Source organism: Monodelphis domestica, chromosome 1, assembly GCF_027887165.1.
Source record: "Monodelphis domestica isolate mMonDom1 chromosome 1, mMonDom1.pri, whole genome shotgun sequence".
Taxonomy (NCBI): Eukaryota; Metazoa; Chordata; class Mammalia; order Didelphimorphia; family Didelphidae; genus Monodelphis; species Monodelphis domestica.
This window is the reverse complement of record NC_077227.1, coordinates 245,809,740-245,835,082: the sequence shown is the minus strand read 5'-3', so window position 1 is coordinate 245,835,082 and position 25,343 is coordinate 245,809,740. Positions and strand designations below refer to the sequence as shown.

At 34.6% G+C, this 25,343-nt stretch overlaps 1 pseudogene; it reads right to left on the bottom strand.

Annotated features, from left to right (window-relative positions):
- Positions 1–2,370: 2,370 nt before the first annotated feature.
- LOC100016639 (eukaryotic translation initiation factor 3 subunit L-like) lies at positions 2,371–4,033 on the bottom strand (annotated as a pseudogene).
- Between the last annotated feature and the right edge of the window lie 21,310 nt (positions 4,034–25,343).

Genomic DNA, 25,343 nt, shown 5'->3' with positions numbered 1-25,343 from the left:
GACAAAATACAACCATAGGACTCCCTCCATTTTACAAATGGACATAGCTTTAAAGCATAGATGAAATAAAGGGAAAAACTAAGCCCCAAATGGAGCAAAAGACAGAGAAAAAGCATGATTCTAGAAAAAAAATATCTCAACAAGAGAGATAACTAAAATAAAAAAACTCAGAAAATGACAGCAAGACAAAAAGGAAAATATATGAAGCTTCAAAGGAAATTTGGAAAGGATATCAAATCCAGAATGAATCCTGGAAAAGTTTCCCTAAGGAATACAAAAACAAATAATATGAAACTCAGAAGAAAAATGGGAAAAGAAGGTGATAGAAAAAAATCAACAGCTTAGGAAAAAACTTACTGAAGATAACAGTTCCCTAAAAAATAAAATACAATACTTCAAACAAGAAAATGACTCCCTAAAAAAGGTAATACAAAGCCTCAGGGAATTTTCCTAATATTAGAAATGGACAAATTGAAGCTAACAACCTAGTGAGACAGCAGGAAATGACAAAACAAATTCAAAGGAATAAGAAAAATAGAAGGAACTTTGAAATCTCTCACTGGAAAAAAAAACTGACCATGAAAAAAAATCTGGGAGAAATAATCTAAGAATCACTGGATTACCTTAAAACCATAATCAAACCAACCAACCAACTAGAACACCTTATTGAAATAAATTAACAGTGAAAACTGCCCTGATGTTCTTGAAAAAGAGGAGAAAAAAATGAAAAAATCCACTGATCACCTCCTGAAAGAAAACCCAAATTTAAAAATTTTAAATATTATAGGATTACTTATAATCAAAATTCAGAAATCCCAAGTCAAGGAGAAAATACTATAAGCCAATAGAAAAAGTAATTCAAATATTGTTGAACTTCAATGAGGATTACTCAGGGCCTAGAAATTTGTATATTAAGAAATGGGAAACCATAGGATATGGAATTCCAGAAGGTAAAGGATCTAGGTCTAACATAAAAAATAACCTACGCATAGAAATCCATAAGAAACCATATGATTTATCATTTGTTTATATGGGTATATGATTTGGTGGTTTTGTTTTGTACTCTATCACAAAAATTAATAATAGGGAAATAGATTTTGAGTGATAATATATGTATAACAGTGAAATTGCTTGTCAATTCTAGGAAGGGCAAAGGAAAAGGGGGAAGGAGACAACACCATTGAAAAAAATTAAAAATAAATAAAATAGATAACCTACCCAATGAAACTGAGTATAATACTCCAGAGGAAGAAATGCATATTTAATGAAATGAAATAATTCTAAGTATTCTTGATAAAACACCCAGAGCTAAAAAGAAAATTAAATAATAAAACTTGAAGTGCTAAAAAGAAGCAGGTAAAGAACATCTATCTCAGAAAGAGTCAAAAAATTTAAGAGACTTATGATCAAACACATATTTGAAAGAAATTCTTATTACATAGTATTCAGTATTTGGTAATAGTCTTAGCTTGAAGACCTTTAAAGAGGGGTAATTCAATATCTCTTGAGTCAATACGACCACTTTGAGAAAGGTTTTTGTCTTTTTCAGAAATCAATCCCTAATTTGCCTCTTTTCAGTTTCTACTTGTTTATCATTACCCTTTGTGTGATAAGATTACATGCCTAACAATCCCTTCACATGTTAACCCTTCAAATACTTAAAACTTCCATCATACCTCTCCATATCTTTCCCAAATAGCTATATATGTAAAATACCCCTACTTCCTCAAGTGACAGAAATTTAAGCAAAACTTAGCACAACATCAGATATTTTCCCTATACCTTTTCCAGATTATCAAAGAGTCATTTAAATTATAGTGCCCACTAACCAATACAATAAAATACATTAACCAATACAATAGATCTGATATATTTCTGACATGATCTGATGGGTAAAGAGTTCAGTAAGATGGTCTTTTCTCTGTTCCTGAAAGAGACTTATGACACTTACTACCTTTGATACCACCCATCATTTATTTAGTAGTTGTTTGTTTTTTTCTACTGATTCATACTAAGTTTGGAGTCTATTAAAATTCCTCAATATTTTTTCAGAAAAAAATAATACACAGAGAAAATTTATCATAGAATCATATAATTTCAGGGGACTTTTTAAGTTCATCTCTTTCAGTGCCCATTTAAAAAATAGTTAATTTTCCTCCAATTACTTGTAAAAACAGTTTCTTTTTTTTTACCTCTTCCTGGGATTTATTTAAATGTTTAAGCCCTTGGTTCAAACAGACCCCAGCAAGGAAGGCCTGCCAGTCTGAATCAAAGGGTCAGAACACTCAGGATTGCAAACACATTTTTTTCTGCCACATGGATATCAACATCCTCAGGAGTTCTGGTTGAATGTGGTGAGATGGTGCCCATTCAGGGTCTCTGGCCCTTCTTCTTTAGGGTTCGATTGAGCTCCTCAAATTTATGGATCTGTCAGATGAAGAAGTCTCCATAGCGGCGGGCCACCTTGGTATCTGCAATATGGATCATGTCTTTGTCAGTGTAGAAGTCCACCTCGGAGGCTGACTGGAACTCTCCGTCCAGGGCAGAGATGCCACTCATTCACCAGGTTCTTCATCTTGTGTTTGAAGACCAGCAGCTGGATATGGAACTCCTGTTCAGTGAGGTCCAAGAAACCATCCAGCTTGGCCACGGGCATGGTGGTATAGAGCTTCAGGAAGCTGCAAATGGTGGACAGCTGGGCCTGCTGCTGTACCTCATCTGCAAACACCTTCAGCTGCTGCAAGAAGGGCTCCTTGTGGTAGTTGGGGTACATGTTGTTGTAGTTGGGCACAATGGGGGACAGGAACTTGGGGCAGGTGTAGCTAAAGAGCTCCTCATATACCTGGGGGTCCCCCTTCTGCATGCGCAGCATCTTGTCTCCATACTTCTCTCAGAGCTACAGGTGGATGCTCTCATCAATATGCAAGGGGTATTCTGCTTGTTGATCATCTCATATTTGGACGTTGTTCTCTGAAACATGCTCTTGGTTCTCTGAATGTAGAGCAGGATGTTGGCAAAGACACAAATGGCATCCTGGTACTGGCGCATCATCAGGTAGGCAAATCCTGCATAGTAATAGGTGGTGACCTGGCATTCAGGCACCCGGGAATACATGCACTTCTTGTTCAACTCAGTGTTCTCCAGCACCTTGATAGCCTGGTAGTAATCCCCCAAGAGAGAGTGGAGCTGGAGCAGCCTAACTAGGCTGAAGTAGCCAAGCATCTTGTAGAGGGAGTGCCGGCCATACTTACTAGCCACACTTTCAGGATCACCTCCATTGGTGTAGACTTCTAGCTGCTGGTTGATATTGGATGATATTGGATTGGTCTACAATGGAATGAAGCACATTGAGGATGCTGTGGAAATTCCAGACCTTGGGGTTGGAACAAAGAAAGTCAATCTCCTCATCTGACTTTTTAGCCATCTTCCACAAGTATTGACTGAATGACTGAAACTGGTAGATGAATTCATCAATGTTATTCCACAGCCACTGGTTGGGTAGTTCAAGGGGGGCAGGTCCATCAGCATTGAGAATGTAGTTGAAAAGGTAGCAGTAGTTTTAATAGGACTCAAACCTCTGTTCCAAGGAAGGCCCACTGCTGACTTTGGCATAGATGTGTCTGTAATGAAGTTCCTTATACAGGATCAAGAATATAGCATCGTTGCCAACTTAGGGGGCAATGACCTCTGCTTCTGGTCAGGGGGTATTCTTGAAGAACCTTTCAGTCAGCTTGGTCCAACTGTTCTCATAGATGTCCTGGATATCATACACCTTTAGGTCGATAATGTTGCTGGACACCCGGCTTGCCGGACACTCATACACTTTCTGGTCAATAAGGTTGCAGACGGTTTTATGGAAGTATTGGATGAAATCCTTGATCACTTCTGGAATTACCTGATAGGTCTACTGTTCATATTGTTGTTCATAGGCTAGATCCTGCTTTGGGTCTCCTGTGTGCATGTCATGGTCACCAGGGTAAACATAGGGATCATATGCAGCCTAGTTGTCGTAATCCTTGGACACATAGGACATAGTGGTGGTTTGGAGTCATGGCTCAAGAGAGAGTCTAAAAACAATTTCTAATATTTTAAAATAATTTTGTATCTCAACTCTTTCTTTGCTTATTATGTCAAATAGTTTGTATAGTATTGGGGTTAGCTGCTCTTTGAATGTTTTATAGAATTCACTGGTGAATCCATCAGACCCTGGGGATTTTTTCTTAGGAAGTTCTTTGATGGCCTGTTGGATTTATTTTTCTGATATGGGATAATTTAAGAAATCTATTTCTTCTTGTGCTAGTCTAGGCAATTTATACTTTTGTAAATATTCAACCATATCACCTAGGTTAGTATATTTATTGCCATATAGTTGGGCAAAGTAGTTTTTAATGATTGCCTTAATTTCCTCTTCATTGGAGGTGAGGTCCCCCTTTTCATCCTTGATGCTGTTAATTTGCCTTTCTTCTTTCCTTTTTTAATTAGATTGACCATTACTTTGTCTATTTTGTCTGTTTTTTTCTAAGTACCAGCTTCTAGACTTGTTTATTAGTTCAATAGTTCTATCACTTTCAATTTTATTAATTTCTCCCTTAATTTTTAGGATCTCTAGTTTGATTTTCTTCTGGGGGTTTTTAATTTGTTCATTCTCAAGTTTTTTGATTTGCATTTCCAATTCATTGATCTCTGCCCTCCCTAATTTGTTAATATATGCACTCATGGATATGAATATTCTTCTAAGTACTGCTTTGGCTGCATCCCATAAGGTTTGAAAGGATGTCTCAATATTGTCATTTTCCTCAAAGAAATTATTAATTGTTTCTATGATTTCTTCTCTAACTAACTGATTTTGGATTATCATATTATTTAATTTCCAATTAATTTTTGATTTGGCTCTTCATGTACACTTTCTGATAAATTTTTACTGCTTTATAATCTGAAAAGGGTACATTTATTATTTTTGCTTTTCTGCATTTGAGTGCCATGTTTCTGTGACCTAGTGTATGATGTATTTTTGTGAATGTGCCATGTGGTACTGAGAAGAAGGTATATTCCTTTTTGTCCCTATTTATTTTTCTCCATATGTCTATTAACTCTAATTTTTCTAAGATTTCATTCAATTCTTTTACCACTTTATTATTTATTTTTTGGTTTGATTTATCTAAATTTGATAGTGGTTGGTCCAAGTCTCCCACTAATATGGTTTTACTGTCTATTTCCTCCTTCAATTCTCCTAGTTTCTCCATTAAAAATTTGGATGCTATACCATTTGGTGCTTGCATGTTGATTAGTGATATTTCCTCATTGTCTATACTCCCTTTTAACAGAATATATTTACCTTCCCTATCCCTTTTGATCAGGTCTATATTTACTTTGGCTTTGTCAGATATCATGATTGCAACTCCTGCCTTCTTTCCATCAGTTGAGGCATAAATGTAGTCCTTATAGAAGAGAGTTTGACTTAAAAAAATATAAGATTTATCTCCTTTTCCTTTTCTTTAATATTTACCTTTTCGTGTTTCTCTTGCTTTCTGTGATTGAATATCAAATTTTCCACTAAGTTCTGGTCTTCCATAGCAAATGCTTGGAAGTCTTCTATTTTGTTGAATGCCCATACTTTCCCCTGGAAGTATATAGTCAGTATTGCTGGGTAGTTGATTCTTGGTTGGAGACCCAGCTCTCTTGCCTTTCTAAATTTCGTGTTCCATGCTTTGAGGTCTCTTAGTGTGTTAGCCACTAAGTCCTGTGTGATCCTTATGGGAGCCCCCCTATATCTGAAACTCCTCTTCTTGGCTTCTTGTAGGATTTTCTCCTTTTCTTGGAAACTCTTGAATTTGGCGAATTACATTCCTGGGGGTTGTCTTTTGGGGATTTAGTATAGAGGGTATTCTATGAACCCTTTCTATTTACATTTTGCCCCCTATATCCAGAACATGTGGGCAATTTTCTTCTATAATCTCCTGGTGAATAGCACCAAAGTTTTTGTTTTTCTCTGGTTTTTCAGAGAGACCAATAATTCTGAGGTTGTCACTTCTTCTTCTGTTTTCCAAGTCTGTGACCTTTTCAGTGAGATATTTTAATTTTTTTTCCCAATTCATTATTTTTTTTTGCTTTGCTTTACTGATTCTTGCTGTTTTGTAATCTCACTGTCTTCCATTTGCTTAATTCTGGTCATTAGGGATTGGTTTTGCTTTTCAGTTTTGTCTGCCCTTCTACTAGATGCTTCCAGCTCCTTTTCCTATTGTGAAGTCTTGTCTATCAGACTGCTGGTCTCTTTCTCCCATTTTTTCCTGAAAGGTTTCCATCTTTTGGGTAAGCTCCAGTTTGAGATCTTTCAGAGCTTGTGGATAGTTTCCATTTTGGGAGGCATGTTCTGATTTTGTTTGGATTTCATCCTCATTCTCTTCTTTTCCTTGGGTACTCCCTCTATAAAAGTTTTCAATAGTCAGTTTTCCCCCCTTTCTTCTTGGAGCCTTGATTTTGGGACATGTGAGCCATCCTTTTGGTGGTTTTATTCCACTTTCTTTTTGGTCTGGGGTCTGGGTGATATGGGCGGTTTTTTTGTGAATTTAGTTGCCTCTGACTAGTTCTTCCCAGCCTCCGAGGTTTCTTAGAGCGCGGGCCCCTGTGTTCAGCCCAACCTCCCAGGGGTTCCGCATGGTCCTCCCAGGTGTTCAGCTTAACCACCCCGGAGGTCAGCTCCACAGCCCTGTGTGCTCAGCACAGGATTCTCCCGTGAAACAGCCCTGAGAGGTCATTTCCTTGCAGTCTTTAGATCCCAAGGACCCTGGTGTTCCCCCCAAGACAGAGATGCTCCTCACTCACTCGCTGTCCCAGTGAGTTCTCTGAAGCTTACTTTGGTTTGGTGAAGGGTGGTGGGGGGAGGGGAGGCTCAGTTCACATTTTTGTGCGAGCTTTTCCTCCTCCTTATAGTGTGGAAATGTTCAAACCCCATGTACCTTCATTTCTATGGGGCACTGGAGAGTCCCTCCGTTCTTCCAAAGGTGATTTTTATGCTGTTTTGAGGTAGTCTATTTTGTTTGGTGCTGGGGAGGGGAAGCGAGTTGTGTCTAGATTGCAGCCATGTTTACCCGGAAGTCTTTATTGCTTTTTTAATGGAAAGGAAGACTGCTTTTTGCTTGAATGATGTAATGTTATACTTACTAGTTTTGTGACCGTGGACAAGTCACTTAACCCTGTCTACCTCAAAGTTTCCTAAACTGTAGAATGATCTGGTGAAAGAAATTGTGAACTAGGTAAGTACCTTTGCCAACCCCCCCCCCAAAAAAAAACAACAAAAAACAAATGGGAACACTACTGAAATGACTGAACAACCAATGCTAATATTATCCATTTTGATTAACAAGAGTTCCATTGTTGATTAATGTTGCCTTCTCCATAGATGTGAGTCATTGGATGCTGTCTTTTCTCTTGATGCAACTAGAAATCTTTTCAATAAAATCTAGAAAGATTTTTATGAATAAATATAAAGTGAAGTGAGCAAAACCAAGAGAAGGGTAGTACACAGTAACAGCAATAACATACAATGATAGACTGTGAATTATTTAACCATTTTGAGAAATGCCAGGACTTGGGACAATATTTTAGTTATAATTGAATATAGGGACAAAATGAACAAGTCAAGTTAATATCACTAATATAGTTATTATAAGCCATACAAACCTGAAATATTTTCCACATTTATGATATTTTTACATTTTGGAATTTTTTTCTGCTTTTCCATTCACAGCATGAACATTAAAACAACATCACTTTTTTTGTTCCATTTCACATATTAGTTTCAAGAAAGGGATATAAAAAATGTAAAGTCAATATAGCTTCATGTTTAACATTCTTCTTCCTTAAATGAGTGTTTCTGAAGGCATTAAAACTCATGAGGCATGTTTCTGGAAGACTAGTTTCAAAAGGTTAATATAAAATATTGGGGCTAGTGCTTAGCTAATTTTCAGAAGCAATTTCTATATCAAAATGTTTCAAAAATATTTATAAAAGTTGGTGTTTATAGTCATTATTGAATTATATTTCTACCAAAATATGTCTTTTTCTTTTATAAATCTCAAGTTAATATATTATTGTGGTACTGTGGTAAAATGGAAAGTGATCTTTGCTTAGATTCAGAGCAATTGAGTTAAAATCCTCTCTGCAAAAGTCAGTTAACTGCTGTGAGTATCATTATTCCTAATTTTTAAAACTGGGTTATAAAATTTAAGCTACATATCTCAAATGATTCTTATAAAGAAAATGCTTCCTCAAATTTTAAGTATTATTTAAGTGTGAACATTCTTTATATTAAGTTTTTTTTTCTGGTCTTATAGCCACCTTCATATATTATTGAAAAAGGAAATTTTCCTTCCATTTTAGCTTTGATTTTAGACTTTTCTAAAACACCCTAGTATCCTTAACCTGATAACATCTTCCAGAGTATACAGAATCTCTTTGACTACAAGTATGCCTTTTCTTTTTTTTAATGGTTACCTTCTAAATATCAGTTTTGAAATAAGAATAATGCCTTACATCTTAACATTTTTGTACAGTGATCCACTTATGTCTTTGTGAAGTTTTTATTTTGTAATTACCTACACTACTGAAGATTTCACCTCATCCTTGTCTTTTTACCATGCATTTTTCTTGTTTGTTTATTTGCACAAATTTTCTATAGAAGTTATAATAATTGTAGAATGAATTACAGGAAGGAAGGGCTAGAGGCACAGATATAAGTTGGTATGGCCTTACACTAGTCCATATGTGATTTGGAAAGAACTTGAATACTATTTATAGTAGTAGTAGTAGTAGTAGTAGTAGTAGAAAAAGATAGACAAGTCTTATTTGGGGGTAAATTCATATCATTTTGTGATTTTGTTAATATAACTAGAAATAAAAACGATTAGAAAGGATAGCATTGGGGGCAGCTGGGTAGCTCAGTGGATTGAGAGCCAGGCCTAGAGATGGGAGGTCCTAGGTTCAAATATGGCCTCAGACACTTCCCACCTGTGTGACCCTGAGCAAGTCACTTGACCCCCATTGCCCAGCCCTTACCACTCTTCTGCTTTGGAGCCAATACACAGTAAAAAAGGGTTTAAAAAAAGAAAGATTAGGGTTAAATGAGATGCTCATAAAAGTGAGGTCCATGTTGTTAAAAATTATGTAAGTTACAAAGATAAGATTCATTTTTGGAAAAATAAGCTAAAATGTTAGTATAATGAGATCGAGTTATAGTGAATAGTTTCACATAAATAGTTGCAGTTAAGTGTCCAGCAAGCAACTGGGTATTCAGAAATGTGGCTCAGGAGACAAACAAGAGTCAGGAGGATTGGTTTGGAAATCACCTGCAAGTAATTGAAGCTATAGGATTTGAGGTACTAAGAGACAAAATTTCTGAGAGATAATGTTGATAAAGAAGAACTGAATCTCATGTCTTTAAGAATTCTGAAATTGGGAGTAAAATGAGGGAATTAAGTAAAAGAGAAAGAAGGAACTTTTGAAACATAAAATAAATCTAAGATGGCACTGGTTTTCCAAGTCAAGGAAATAAAATGTTAAGAAAGTAATCATTCAAAGTGTTGGTGATTCAGAAAATTTATGCTGGATGAAACAAAAGGGTTCATAGGCTCTAGAGACTTAACAAGTGGTTAGTGACCTTTAACTTAGAATTTCATCCAAGAAGTTGGTCAAAAGATACATTGTATTAGGATAATATAGAGTGATTAATTTGAAATTGAGAAATCAGATGTCATGTAGATTATGACAAAATGAAAAACAAACTTTGACCAGAATGTTCTCAAATACAGGTGACTAATTGTATCAACTGTTCATGCTTTACCAAATAGATTATACTGTAGCCCTTTCTAAAGGCATTTTAGTAATTTACAGATCTCCAGCATAAGTCTAAATTATGCCCATTTCAGATAGCAAGGAACAATGTGCTATACTGCTGAGTCATCAATACTATTTATAAAGAACTTCCCTAGAGGGTGAATTGTATCAGCATCACTACAATTTGAAATTTCATTCATTACTAGATAATCAGTCACAAGGGTGGTTCTTTTTGGCTGTCATTACTTAATGCTGAAGAATTTTCTTATTTTAGTGAAAATCACAATAGTCAATGAATTTCATCAAGGCTGAAAACAGAAAATAACAAAGATTAAAGGGGGAAAGGTGAATAGACACTACTACAGCTGCTCATTGCCTAAAGGAAATTCACACAATTAACATCTATTCTTCCACGACAGTGGTCCTTAACCTATAATCTGTGCTCTAAAAAAAGTAACTGAATATTATTGTATCTGGCTTCTTTTATAATTACATATATTTCATTTTATGCACTTAAATATGTTACTCTGAGAAAAGGTTTATAAGGTCTATAAGGTTCAGTAGACTGGGAAACAGGATCAAGTCATGCTAAAAAAAGGTGAAGAATCTCTGATTTAGGTAAATCAAAATTTAACCTGCTTTTCATGGTCAGAACACTTCTCCACTAATTTTTTTACCATCTAAAACATTGTCAGAACCAGTGGAATTAGTTACTACACTCCCTCTGTCTTCCTAATCCTCCATTGCTCAACTCAATCTCCTCTAGACATATGTCTAGTCCCATGATCTAGGTTCATTTAATTATGTATTCTATGAGTGACAGACTACAAAGTCCTCTCCTCTCCCCATCTCCCACAAAATAATTAATATTTTTATTTGTTTGTTAATGATGAATCAAACAATTTTAAGTTTGGATGGGGTATATCCTTCTGAGATACAAACTTGTGATAGGTACTTTCTGATATAAAGGAGACTTTCTGTATTTAAAGAACAGATCATTTGCTTTAATCTAGATCCATTATGATTTACCAGCAGTCCTGATAGTTCTAGGAAATAAAAAGAAGAAAGACTGGCTCCATTAAGTCCATGTCAGTTGCATCCTGGGTATTCACCTTATCCACATAGTGCTTCTCTAACTGATAATAATAGAGAGCAACTTGATGACATTTCCCCTAATTTTATTTTAGCATTTGGAAAATGATGTATTTCAGGGATCACTAATGTTAAGGATCACCTTATGGTGCAGAATAGAGTATCTGGGAGCTGCAAAAAGTCAATTTTGACTTAACATCAGGCCAAAATCCTTAGCTCAAAGCTTCTCCAAATGCAAGCTGACATTTGTCAGATTGTTTTGGGGCTTTGTGAAGCAATTAAGAGCTCACTTGTACATGAAATGAGCTGCCAAACTCTTCCAGTTTCAATGCACAGAGAATCCCTCTTGGCCTCAAAAGTTTAGAAAGACGATATTTGGAATATGTTCTTATCCAAAATGGGTCTTTCTAGTAGGAATATTAAGTGAATATATGCAAGGGACGGTTTTGAAGGCAACAAAGAGCAAGGACTCACTTTTAAAAAATACCTCTATGATATGCAGTCTGGTGTCTAAGATTCCTTTAATAGGAGGCAAAGGCACTCCATGTAGAAATATGATTTGAATTCAAATATTCTTTGGAAGATTAACCATTTGAGACCAATAATGAGCTATAGCAGGTCTTTTCTGGAAAATAAATTAGGATGCCAGGCATTGTACCAGTGAGGCTGAGACTACTAGATCTCTTAAACTTACAAGTTTTGAAGCTAAAGTGGGCTAAACTAATAAAGCAGTCACACTAAGTCTGGCATCAGTACAGTGATCTCTTACAAGCAGAGGGCCACCAAATTGTCTAAAGAGTGGTAAATAAGTTCAGGCTATCAATAGAACAAGAATTATACAATTATAATGGAATACTATTGTGGTATCAGAAATGATTAACAGGGTGATCACACACACACACACACACACACACACACACACACACACAAACCTGTATAGATTTACATAAAGTGTTGTAAAATGAAGTGAAAAGAACTGGAAAAACATTGAATAAAATGTAAAAGAGGCAATAAGGTACAATGATCATCTGTGAATGACTATAGTACTATCAGCAATGCAAGGATTCAAGACAACTCCAAGGTATTCATGATGAAAAAAGACATCTACCCACATAGAAGGAACTTGTGGCAGTAAAATTCTCCAATATTCAAATAAAACAACTAAGGCACAACTGTGTGAGAACAACTATTTATTAAAGGACTATTCTTCCTCTAATAAATAGGAACACAGACCTTCCTCACATTCTGAGACATCTATTTTCTCCACAGGATAGCTTTTATCCCCTTCAGTGCCCAGCCCCATCCTTATATGCCTGGAGAGTCCATGCATGAGCACATTATCATTATTTGGTGGACTCCAAATTCTTAGTTTTGCTCTAAGTAACTCTACAACCAAACAATAAGATGGGGATGTAAGTAGACCATCTATACTTCATCTTCATGACATGCACTTTTTGCAAGTGGCCCTGGTCATAGTAGCAATGGACCCTGAGTTGATATTGTTGGGTAAGGTTGCTAATTTTTAGGTCTAGCTTCTTGTCTAAGCCTGACTGGGCTGACTCATGAAGAAGAAAGGGCATCAGGTGAAGGGGCTCTTAATATATCCTGGGTCTTTCCACTAAAGCTTCTGATATCTGGTTAGAGGTCCCCTTCAAGTCATACTGACAAGTTAAAGTTCAACATGAAAGGAAAGGCTGTTATGGGAAAGAACCTACTCAACTATAAACTAATTATTTCTGATTATTGCCTTTTCATAATGTCACTAATCACCATACATGGAATCTCATTAAACTAGATCAAATTGATTAGACTAGAAATCATATAGGTAAAAGTATTGACTTAAGATGGGCAAGGGTCTACTAAAATAGGTAGGGATAAAATTATTTTTCATAAACTGATGGAAGATGAATGCAAATTGAAGCAAACTATTTTTCACTTTATTTCTCTTATGGGTTTTTTTCTTATATAAGTAATATGTATCTTCTTTTGCAACATGATGAATATGGAAATATACATTGTGTAATAGCATATGTACCATCTATTTTGTATTACCTGCTCTCTTAGGGATAGAGGAAAAGAAAGGAAGGAGGAAACATGGATCAAAAAATGTCAGAAAATTATTATTAAAATTGTATCTACATGATTAAAAATTATTAAAATAGAAAAAATGTATCATATAACAATTTTTGTGAACTCAAACTATCAAGAATTTTTGAAGAACTGCAGCAGACACTTTTAAATAAAAAACCTAAGCTGACTTTAAAAAAGAAAGAAACAGGGCAAGATGAATCCAAAGCTGAAGTCTGACAGAAAAAGTTGGCAGGAATAGTAGGTGGCATGGGACTGAATGAAGTAAAAAAGTATAGAACAGAAATGGTTCACCAAGCAGGCAAGGTGAACAAGTGAGGATATTGTAGTTAGTATAGGGGTATTGGTTTTAGAAGGAATTAAAGGATGAAACAATTATAGGTTAGAGTGAATAACAATATTAAGTGCTGCAAAAGCAGAGTGCAATGGAATGACAATGGTTTATGATAAGATAAAAAATTTAGTGTTTATGGTAAGTAAAAAACCTGCTGCCAATGGCAAGATCAGGAGTATGGTCATCTCCTTGCATAGATAAGTGGGATATTGTGGAGGTCATGAGAAATTAAAAAGTCCAAGAATTGGGAAATTAAGATTTTTGAGAATCATATAGTTAGGAAGACATTTTAATAGGCTGGAAAAAATTGGGAGAAGATAAAAAGTATATTATTTCTTAAAATGAGGGAGGAAAGCATGCGAACTTCTAGGAAAATGAAGAAACAAGAATTCTATGGTTAATGGAAAGATGAAAATATATAATTTAATAAGATTCTATCACTAATACATGTTTTTCAACCAAGAGCATTTCACATGATCTCTCTCATTTACTCCTCTACATGAATTACTTTGGTGCTATGTATATATAACATTCTCTTTCCTTACCTATTCCTTTCCTAGCTTATATATTACATGAATGCTTTTTGACAGTGGATATAGGTAGAGTCTGTATTTGATTGCTTTCCCCAAGTATTAAATGAACAATAGTAGTTTGCATTCCTTGCTAAGCTTTCTTTAAGAAGACAGGAAACATTATAAATGATTATACAGAGAAGGACATTTTTACTGGCTTGCCTCAGTTTCATATAAGATATAATCTAAAGTTACTAAAATGGGAAAATTATCATATCTGCTCATGAATTGTCACTCCCGTTCCTGTTTTTTAAGTCTCCTATTCTTATTCAATATTCTGTAGGTTAATAATCTTATGCAGATGATCCATACTTTGGTCATATTTTTTTTTATTCTAAGAACTCTTTTGCTCAGTCTTTAAAGCTCAAATTGCCATTTTCTATTTCTCTAAAAAGTGAAAGAAATTAGGAAAAGCATTTAGACATCTGAAACCACCTTTCTAAGAATTAAGGATCTAAAAAACTGAGGGCAAAGAAATATTGTGTCTTCTGAATTGGAACTCTTGTCTCACTAAGAGATATCACTCTCAAATACTACTTGTCCAGGTGTCCCAGAATCTAGACTCAACTTGTCCCAGTAGCCCTGATTCACAGATTCACATAATAAGAGAATCACAGAATTTAAGAGTTGGAAAAGACCTCAGCAGCTCTTTAGTCCATTACATATGCAAAAGGAATCCCTATAATAATATACCTAACATATAGTCAATTACCCATTCTTTGTGATTAGATGGACTCTGGCTAACTGGTTCATACTTTAGGTTGTTTTCCTCTTCTCTGATTCTTCTTCTATATCCTTAATTGATTAGGAGAAAAATCATCTAATGAGCAAAGGAAATAGAAGCCCAGAAATATTGGGGAAAATACATCTATGGATATTTTTTTCTTTATTTTTCCTACTGATCTATTTTCCTCAGTCAAAATTTAGGAAAGCGGTGGTGCTATCAAGAATGCCTATTACATCACTACCACTGGATTTTCCCTCTATTCTGGATGTGTCTATAAAACATCATAATATCCAGATTAATTTGATAAGCTATGCATATGTTTTGCCAAATGATGCCAAACAAGTGGATATCTTTCAAAAAGAGTAAAATATAAAACTTGCTCATATGGATGTGGAAAAAGCAAATCACTGAAGGTGGAGGAAACTTGTTTTAAAAGGCCTCCATTAAGCTAAACATTTTGAGTTGTGGGTTAAATCTAATTCATTTTAGGCCCAGAGATATAGGTAGTGACAGCAGCTGTATCCAGGGGATTACCTTAAAATAAAGATGCATCTTTGCATATTCATGGAGCTCTTTTCATTATCCACAGACTATGAGTGTTTGTGGTTTGAATGGGATTTTTACAGGAATGTTTACTCTGTTCCAGATGTGCAATCTTTTGTGCAAATTATTTACTTGTGCAGTGGGATTAGATTGCTCACTCTGTAGGTTATACACCTAGACTCCCCATAGTCATTTTTGGAGAACTTCATCAAAATAAAGATCTTTTAATTCCCAGTGGTCTCAAATCAAGACATGATGTCAGTGGACTACCTCCTTGTGAGAGGCTGACTGTCTTCTGCTGAGAGAGAGAGAGAGAGAGAGAGAAGAGCCATTTATTTTCTCTAGGAAGAGCCATTGTTCCCCTGAAAATATTCTATTATGAAGTCATCCCCAATGACTGAGATAAATTGATTTGATAAATGCAAATGCAAGAGATTGACAGTTTCTGCATTTTCCTACCTTTTAAAAAATTATCCTTTAATTGCAGGGAATTTATTCTAGTAGAATAGTGTCTGACTAATCAACAATGTAGAATTGGAGATTGTCTTGAAATCTTGCATGCAGACTCTATCTCTCATCTTGAGGAGGTATCCTTTGGAGTCTGCACCTATTCTGCTCACCATTTCTTATAGCACGATAATATTCTATTAATGGAGCAGCATGGTGGCTCAGTGGATAGAGAGTCAGGCTGAGAGATGGTCCTGGGGGATCCTGGGTTCAAATCAAGCCTCAGATTTAAGTTGTGTGATCCTAGAAAAGTCGCTCAACCCCAATTTCCTAGCATTTATTACTTTTCTGCTTTGGAACCAATATTTAATATCAATTATAAGACAGATGATAAGGGTTTTTTATAATATTCTATCATAATCAAATATTTTTTTCAAATACTCTGTGATCCTCTTGATTTCCAAATATTTGTTATTCCAAAAACAGTGGCTACAAACACATAAATTTATATTATATAGACACATATGTGTATTTATAAATAAGTCCTTTTCACTTCATTTTCTCCAGAAATTTTTTTCTAGTATTATCAACAATATATGTCTTCTTCTGCAACATGATGAACTTGGAAATATATATTTTATGATATCACATATAGAACCTATATTATATTGGTTGCTGTCTGAGGGAAGGTGAACAGTTGGGAGGGAGGGAGAGAAAATGTCAGAAAATGATTGTGAAAAATTATATGTGCATATTCTAGAAAATATAATTTTAAAAAGAAGAAAAAGACCAAATAAGTCCTTTCCCCTTTTCTTTGCTCTCTTTGGGATATAGAACTAGTGTTGATATTATGACTTCAAAGAATATGCATAGTTTTATAGTTCTTTGAGCATAATTCTAAATTACAATTCAGAATGCTTAGATTAGTTCACAATTCCACTAGTAGTGCATTAGTATCCCAATTTTTCTGTATCTCCTTAAAAATTTGTCAGTTTCCTTTTCTGTCCAGTTATTCAGATAGGTGTGAGGCAGACTCTTAGAATTGTTTTAATTTGCATTTCTCTAATTAGTAGTGATTTAGATAATTTTGTTTTTCTTGCTATCTCATTCTTGACAGTTGTACAAAAAGGAGCTATCCTTTTCCCTTCACCTTCTTTTGAAATAAAATATTCATCCTCTCCTTGATATCTGGAAGAATCTGGAAACACATATACATACACACACATTCACTCACACATACACACACAGATATATGCATTTCTCTCTGAAGGGAAGATTGGTTACTGATTCATGTGCAGACTTAACCTACCGACCTGCTCAAAAAAAAAATTATGGCTAGAATGCCCAAGTGTCAATTAGCCATACAGTGTGGGTGGAAACAAGTTTTTTTAGGCTGACAAATGATCACCCAAAAATATAGCTGGTTCTTACTTTAGCAACCCTTGCTTCACAATAAAGAAGTTTGCTTTTGAAACATGATGTCTCTGTTGTGGGATTTCCCTCTTTAGGCCAGGTCTTAGGAAGTTTAACTTCTGCTTTAACTTTCAAAAAAAATTTTGATATTATTTTAGAATGAAATCATTCTTCCTTCAAAGATTACAGGTAGAGAAAAGGCAGGCAGAAATTAGAAAAATGCCCAACAAGATTATGAGTAAGTTTGAGATAATCATGGTGAGATATTTGTGCAGGGAAAAAAATCTCTATTACAGAGTTCTGTACTCACATAGCTCCAAGTAAAATTAAAATAAGTTAGTCACAGGATCATAGATTAGAGGTAAAAAGGTACGTACAGGTTATTTAGTCCTCTCCCTCCCATCTCAATAATAACCTTCAGGTTGTGACTTGCTGGAGTTCACACAACTAGTAAGAGGTAGAAGAATCATTCAAAGTCAGGTTCCCTGAGTGCAATTGTAGAACTCTGGTCACTTCAACATATGTTAATCCCTGATGGAGAAAGCTAAGGAACAAGTTTGAGTGGGAGTAACTGATTAATGTAATAAAAGATTATGCAATGAGAACTTAGATCTGCTACAAATATTTTTGTTCAAATAGGACCTTTCCTCCTATCTCTGATCTTTTGGGATTCAGACCCAGTAGTGGTACTGTTGGGTCAGGGACCTTTGGGTATGTTTCTAGATTGCTCTCCAGAAAAGTTATATCCATTCACAGTTTCACCAATAGGGTAAGTACTATTTTATATGATTTAGTTGATGTCACCTGGTTTGTAGCTGAAAGAACCCATTTTATGGTGGCTAGTGAGCAATAGTGATAGGAACCCTAAACTGTCAAAGAATTCTGAAAAATATCAGTAATCAATTGCTGCCTGGAACACAAGTATTAGGAGAGTGAGCACAGAAGTGAGTGGTACATAGAACTACATATAATAGATTCTTTTATCTGTTTTCTTTTCTTGTCTGTTCAGAAGATCTGGAACCATTGGAATATTTGTTCACAAAGAACTATTTCACTGCTTCTTTGGTGCTTCTAAATCTAAAACATTCAACTAGTGATCAGTGACATTCAATTTCTAGAGAACAAGAAGCATAGCAGTGTTTTATGTAAAGCACTTTTCAAACTTTATTGTTGTGTCTTTCTACTGGTTTTATTCATATCCAATGTTTATAGATTTCTTCCTATATATGTGTTGTTTTTTGATTGAACTACTTTACCTTAAAAATTGTCTTTACTACCAACTACATATTTCCTTCCTTCCTTCCTTCCTTCCTTCCTTCCTTCCTTCCTTCCTTCCTTCCTTCCTTCCTTCCTTCCTTCCTTCCTTCCTTCCTTCCTTCCTTCCTTCCTTCCTTCCTTCCTTCCTTCCTTCTTTCTTTCCTTTCTTCTCATTACCCCTTTCTTTTTCCCTCCACTTTTCCCTTTCTCTCTCCTACATCTCTCCACCTGTTCTCAGCTCCTTTTTCAAGAAATGCTAACTGACCAGCAGATGCTGCTGTCTTTCACTAAAGTAAGTAGAAATGTTTTGTCCTGAAGCCTGAGACACATCAGTGACTAGCTTAGCCAGCTGTAGAAAACAGGAAAAAATACTCCCCAGCACGTCAGGTTTTAGAGGATGAAGAGTTATAAGAAAAGTCGATCAAATTCTCAGTTACATTTTAGTATACAACATTCTGACTTGTCTGGAAATAATAGGTAGTATAAATTTACAGTAGATGTGAAGGCAGTCTGAGGGATGGCAGGGAATATAAGTGGATCACAGCACAAGGAATAGAAATTATTTTGCATTTCCAAAACATGGGGATAAGGGTGGGGGATATATGCAGTGGGAAGGAATAACAATTACCAAAACATACTCATTTAACAATTGTTAACAATAATAATAATAATTTATAACTATAAATAGAAAAAAAGCTTTACAATTTTGTAAGCCTTAAGAGTTTTTCAAAAGAGTAAATGTCTACCCTAAGAATGTTGTAAATTGTTATTTTCTTGGATATAGGTTTTAGTAGATAACAACCTCTGAAATCCCTTCCAACAGTGAAGATTCTAGATCATCTGATTCAACTCAAACTTCATTAAAAAATCTCACATTCCTTCAAATACTTATTTAGTTTTTACTCACAAGAATTCTTGAAGACCATCTAGTAAGTTATGGTAGTTGCAAACAGAGGGTATTTCTTTTCTTAAAAAATCACAGATATTTTGTAGTATGGATAGGAAAGGTCATTTTAATACCATAATATTAAAATCATTTTAGATTTCAAAAATTTCAAAATAAAGAAAAGGTTTAATGTGGAACCAAGAGATCTTGAAGACCAGCTTAAATCTGTTTCACAGTTTCCCACATCTCTAAGATGGTTATGTGAGAGATGAACCATTTTAAACTACATCAGAGTGAGAGCAAATCATAAAACAAAAAAACACAGCTTCAATAGGGGTGAAGAATTGGAAAAGACCTTAGAGGTCACTTAGGCAACCTTGCATTTTACAGATGGCTGATTTCTAAAGAGCTTATGTGATTTGTTCAAGGTCATGTAGATAATAAATAGCAAAATCAGGATCCAAACCCAAGTCCTCTGATTGCAGATTTAGTATTTTTTCCTCTAACTCATAAAGCCATTTTCAAGAAGTGTGAACCCCTGAATACTTGGCAGAATAAGAGGTTGAAATTATAAAATAAATTAAAAAATAAAGAATGGAAAAAAATTGATAGATGAGATATTTTAATGCAGTCAATCTTTATAAAAGTTGAATTTGATGAAATGGATTTATTTTAGAGAGATCCTTTCCTTGGAGTCACAAGACTTATATTTTAAGTGATTCCAACTTTTATGAGCTTACTAGACATTTAACATCTCTGAATTTCAGTTTTGTTGTCTGAAATAGAGTGATAAGACAACTTGAAATATCTACCTCACCAGGGAAGACTGATTGTCATAAGAATTTATTGAAATCATTGTTTTCACTAATTAAATATATTTTCATTAAAGTTATTATTATTTTATTTTTATTACACTATAGTGTTTCCCCACCACCACCATGGCAATTATGTTCATCAAAATCAGTTTTGAGAAAGTATAGGAAGTTAAAAGGCAAAACAAAACAAACAAACAGTGGAAAAAAGACTATAAAATGATATTGTGAGGGATCACCCTCTCCCTACTTAGGAATATGAAGCTAAATTTCTATCCAAAAATTGTGAAAATGTAGAAAGAGCCTATTTCTACCATCTTTGGTGCTTCTGTGACTGAACTACTTCCAGTGTTCCATGAATAATTATCTTTATTCTGAGTGCTTGCCAGCATAACGCATCTTCATTTCATTAAGGGAAAGAAGGACAGGCTGGAATTGGCAATGGCAGAATTCATTTATCACATTTTAATAGAGAAGCATCTCAGGAAGGGAGGGCCTAATGAGATATTTCTGAAGAAATTAGCCAGCTTGTATTAAAGGGCCATCTCCTGTGAGGCTAGAGCAGTGACAGATTGCTAAGGCCATGATGCAGGGAGGTCTTGTGCCCCATTTTGATTTTCTATATGGAGACATATGATCATTTTCTGTTCATCCATTCCCCTATTTGAAAATTCACATATTCATTAGGAAGTGAATTCAGAATCCAATACAGATATAAAGGGATATGCTCTGACTCTTATGAACAAGATGTACTATTGTGGAGACAAGACTAATTGTGCCCAGACCTGTCTATCACTAGGAACAAGCCTGAGATTGCAGGAGCTTGCTGTAACTAGTGGGAAAAAGGACTGCATTGAGAATCAAAAAACTAATTAAAACCGCTGTTCAATTCCTCGCTGTTTGTTGATTATTTCAATATCTAGTGACTTTTGGCAAATCTCCTAAACTCTCTGGGCCTCTATTTCCTTACCCAAAAAAGAATAATAATAATATCTATCTCACATGATGGTTGTGAAGACAGAAAAATATAATGTATACTTAGTGTTTTGTAAATACTTTTATAAATATCAGTTAGTATTATTTCCCTATTATATGGAAACTTTTCCCTCTATTTCCCTAACTTAAGTTTAAATAAGTAACTTGGGAAGGAGAACATCCATTTATTGCACACCTACAATTTGCCAAACAATGCTTCTGAGCATATGACAAATATTATCTCACTTGATCTCCTCTAGTTCCATAATGCCACTCACTTCCAATCCAATTTCAAAGACACCTGAAAATTTATCTTTCAGTTTTTTTCTGACTTTTACTTATGAGGGAAGTGTTACATATTCTTCCAAAAATAATATTGTTGACTGAGTTATCAGTGAACTGAATCCAGATGTCAACATGGTGTGTCTGATTAATATTTATGGTAATTGACTTCACAGTCCTGAAATATGTTTGACCCTATTCCTATCCTTACATAGCAGATAAACCAAGATGCTACACTATGCATGTGTGAACTCTAGCTATTAGGGTTGACAAAGGAGATGGGACACTGTGGATCGCTGTAGTTAGCATGCCTTCTTTTCCTTTACTATTCACAAGTATCTAAAGAGAATTCTTTTGAAAAGAATTTATTCATTTTTAAGAAGGAGGTATTTATTTTATGACTTTGTTCCTCTTTTTACTCCTTTGTCCTACTGATCAAAAAAACAACTAACTAAAAACATAAAATATAAATCCATTAATATGTGTCTTCTTAGGCAACAGAGATTTCTACATTATTTTTCCTTACAAATGTATATCTTTTTTGGTGTTTTAAGTTTAGTACCTCTATGTTAAGTAACATGTTTCATCTTCATTCATTTGAACTTGTTTATTCTCATGAGAATCAGAATGGTGAGGTCTTTCAAAGTTGTCTTTCTTTATAATATTATTATCATTGTATAAATTGTTCTTGCTTCACTGCATGAATTCATAAAAATCTCCTTAGTTTCCGCACATATTATTGATGTCATTTCTTATGGCAAAATAATATTTAATATTTATGTAACATTATTTGTTTAGCCATTCTTCAATAGGAAGATATACCCTTAGTTTCTAATTCTTTTTCTACCTTATGAAGAGCTGATTTAAAATTTTTGCATATATTGACAATTATTAAGACAAATCAATACTCAATTAGAGATAAATACATAAAAACAGAGATCTTAAGCAGGTAGGGGAGAAATCCTAAACACAATTCAGGGAAAAGAAAACAAAGGTCTATTCATAATTGCAAAAGACATTGGTGTCCTAGGCAAAAAAGATTTTAAATTGATTGATGTGCATAGAGTACAACATGGCTGGGAAACAGAAGGTTGCAATAAGCAGAGATGGAAATGAACAGGGCAAAGACTGAAAGTCTGGCAATCTGCCATGTCAGCTCTCCATCTGTTGACCAGTCTTTGATGAACATCTTGGTTACTCATGTTTCTCAATTTTTTTCTTAAATAGTCTATTATTTTCTCAGGTCTCTATACCACCCAAATTGACTAGGGGTTTTGAGATGATGTTGTCTATGAGATAGATGGCTGGTACAGGTTTTTGCTATACACTCAAAAGATGAATGAATTAATGAATGCTTAATGAATAAGATAAAGTTCTATGTAGAGTAATTATTCAAGAAGAATAGGAAGATATTATAAATTTATAGATTAAAAATGTCTCCAAATTACTAAATCTCAGAGAGCATCTGAGATAAATCAACTAAAGGTTTCTGTGTTCCTCCAATATTGACTACTCATTTGTTACTTCTGCAAAATTAATGAATGTGGAAAGAAATTTCAGAGTAGTTTTGATTTGAATTTCTCTTGTGATTGATATATAGTAGTTTTCATAATAATGATTAAAATTAATAATTTATCTACCACTTACTATTACCACAATATGTAAGCAAATTTCCACTATCTATTTCTCTCCCTATCTCTTTATTTCTTAATCATTGGCCATTTAGAAGCAAAGTTGTTTTTTTTTTTTATCTCCCACCTCCCCTTTTCTCATCTCTATTTTTTTCAATGTCATTCCACCCCTGTCCCACCCCAATTTTGTCAACATTTACAATTTTCATTATACTCTCTGATGTTGTTTCCAAAATGAATAAATTCCTCTTCATGGTGAATTTCTATATTTCTTATTTTTGTTTTCATAGAGAGAGACCTAGCTTTTTCAGGGTGACTATGCTTTGCTCTCCTCTTCATCCCTGGCCATACCTTCATTCACATCCTTAGAAACAGTTATCTGGAGGAAGAATTGAAATACTCTTTGACATACAATATCTCTTTGTCATTAACACCAACCAACTGATCCTTCTTTGAAAATCATTCAGTTCAAATTTCTGAACCTTTTCCACTCAGAGTAGATGTTGTATATCAATCTCCTTCTGTTATAAAGTAGTTCAGCATGTGACTTACTTTTTTTCTTTTCCTATCTTCTTCCTTCATAGTAGGGAAATTCAGGATCCATGATATTGTTCCCTCAAACTATCTAACCTTCACCTTTCTAAATTTCCTTAAATCTCATGATAAGCTCCTTTAAATCAAATACATCATGTATTGGCAATTTATTTTAGAAATTATAACACAATCTCAATGGAGTTGGAGGAAGCACACAATTGTGTTGACTGGATAAACCATAATTTTGATATCTGGTTTCAAATACTGTTCACTGAAGCAAGATTATCCTTAATTTCCTTAATTAATATTCTCCTTTTTAAAATTCTCGTAGAAGTTATTTGAATTTTTTTTTTGCTCTATCCTAAACATTTATTCTACCTCCACTTTAACAGCTCACAATTTCACGTCTTATATTGAGAAAATTGAGGAACTTCAATTGGAGCCTTCCCTTACCTCAAAATGGCTTTGTATAATTCTCCCCAATTTTGTTCTTTCCCATAGTTTTTCATAAAGTGGATCCCCACTTTTACCAAAAATAAATATATACCCTTTAACCCATCCTATCTTATTCTTCTTTTTCTAGCAGATTGTTTCCTTAATCATATTTCCCTTTCTTTCTAAACTTCAACTTTTTCCTGTGCTTTAGATTCCTACCTTCATTATCTAAGACTACCATTTTGACAAAACAAAACAACTTCTGTGAGCTTGGTGTTAGGAAGAATATTTTCATTCTTTTTTCCTTTTTCTTTTCACTTATGTCCTCAACCCTTTGAAAAATTGCTTCTGATTTTACTGACACATTGAAACAACTTTCTGAAAATTTGCCAAAGATTTTGTAATTGCAAACTAATTGTATTTTCTCTTGATTCTTAATGATCCTGCTGATGTATTTGAGCTTATTAACCTCCCTTTCTCTAGGTTACTTTCACCTTTCTATAGTTTAGTGAAACTACTTTCCTTTTTCTTCTTTTGGCATGTGGTAAAGAAAAAAAAGTCAATTGAGAAGTAATCTCTCTGGGTTCTCCTACCTCCAATATTACTCCTTCTCAAATTCTAAGCACAAACTCATCTTTTTCATCCTCATTATTCTTCACTTTATATTTCTTTTTCCATCCATTTCTCTCTCTCTCTTTCTCTCTCTCTCTCTGTCTCTGTCTCTTTCTCTCTCTCTCTGACTCTGTCTCTGTCTCTCTCTCATATCTCATCTCATCTCTGAAGATAGAAGCAAAGAATTAAGATATTTGAGTAGGTGTTTTATTCTTTCATTGTTTTCCTCCACCAATACCTCTCATACTGCCTGAAACATGATAGTTTGTTGTTTTTCTTTGTATTCAAAGAGCAGTTATCTGTTACTACTATGTCATGGTCCATGTACAGTGTGTACAACTGTGGCTGATCAGATCAATTTGAGATCAGAAGACTTAACCACAGGTTAGGCACAAATAACCCATATGAACATTTGGTATTGTAAAATTGAAAATCAGTTACCCTAAAAACTACATTTCCCAGGAGCCCACTGACTTCAAGGCATTATGTACATCTTGTAGATAGGGGATATTAGGCAGTGAGATTGCTGGTCCCAGCCTCTTTGATTTCCTGTCACAAGCATGGTGGTGGTAAGCATGGGGATTTTGAATAGGCTGATTAGCCATGGGCATGTTTTTTTTTTATTTGTTACCTTCTTATCCTTTTACTTCAAATAATCATTAATAAATCTCTTAAATATAATATTTTATTATTTGAGATTAATTTTAACTTTTACATTTGGAAAACCAGAAGTTGGAGAAAGGAATTCTCATTTTTTAAAGGTAGTTTAGATAATTTTTTTAAGCCACGTTTCTCCTGCCATGGCTTTCTGCCCACCTAACCACCCTCACAAACTCCAAGAGAATTCCAAACTCTCTTCTGAGCTGCTGCCT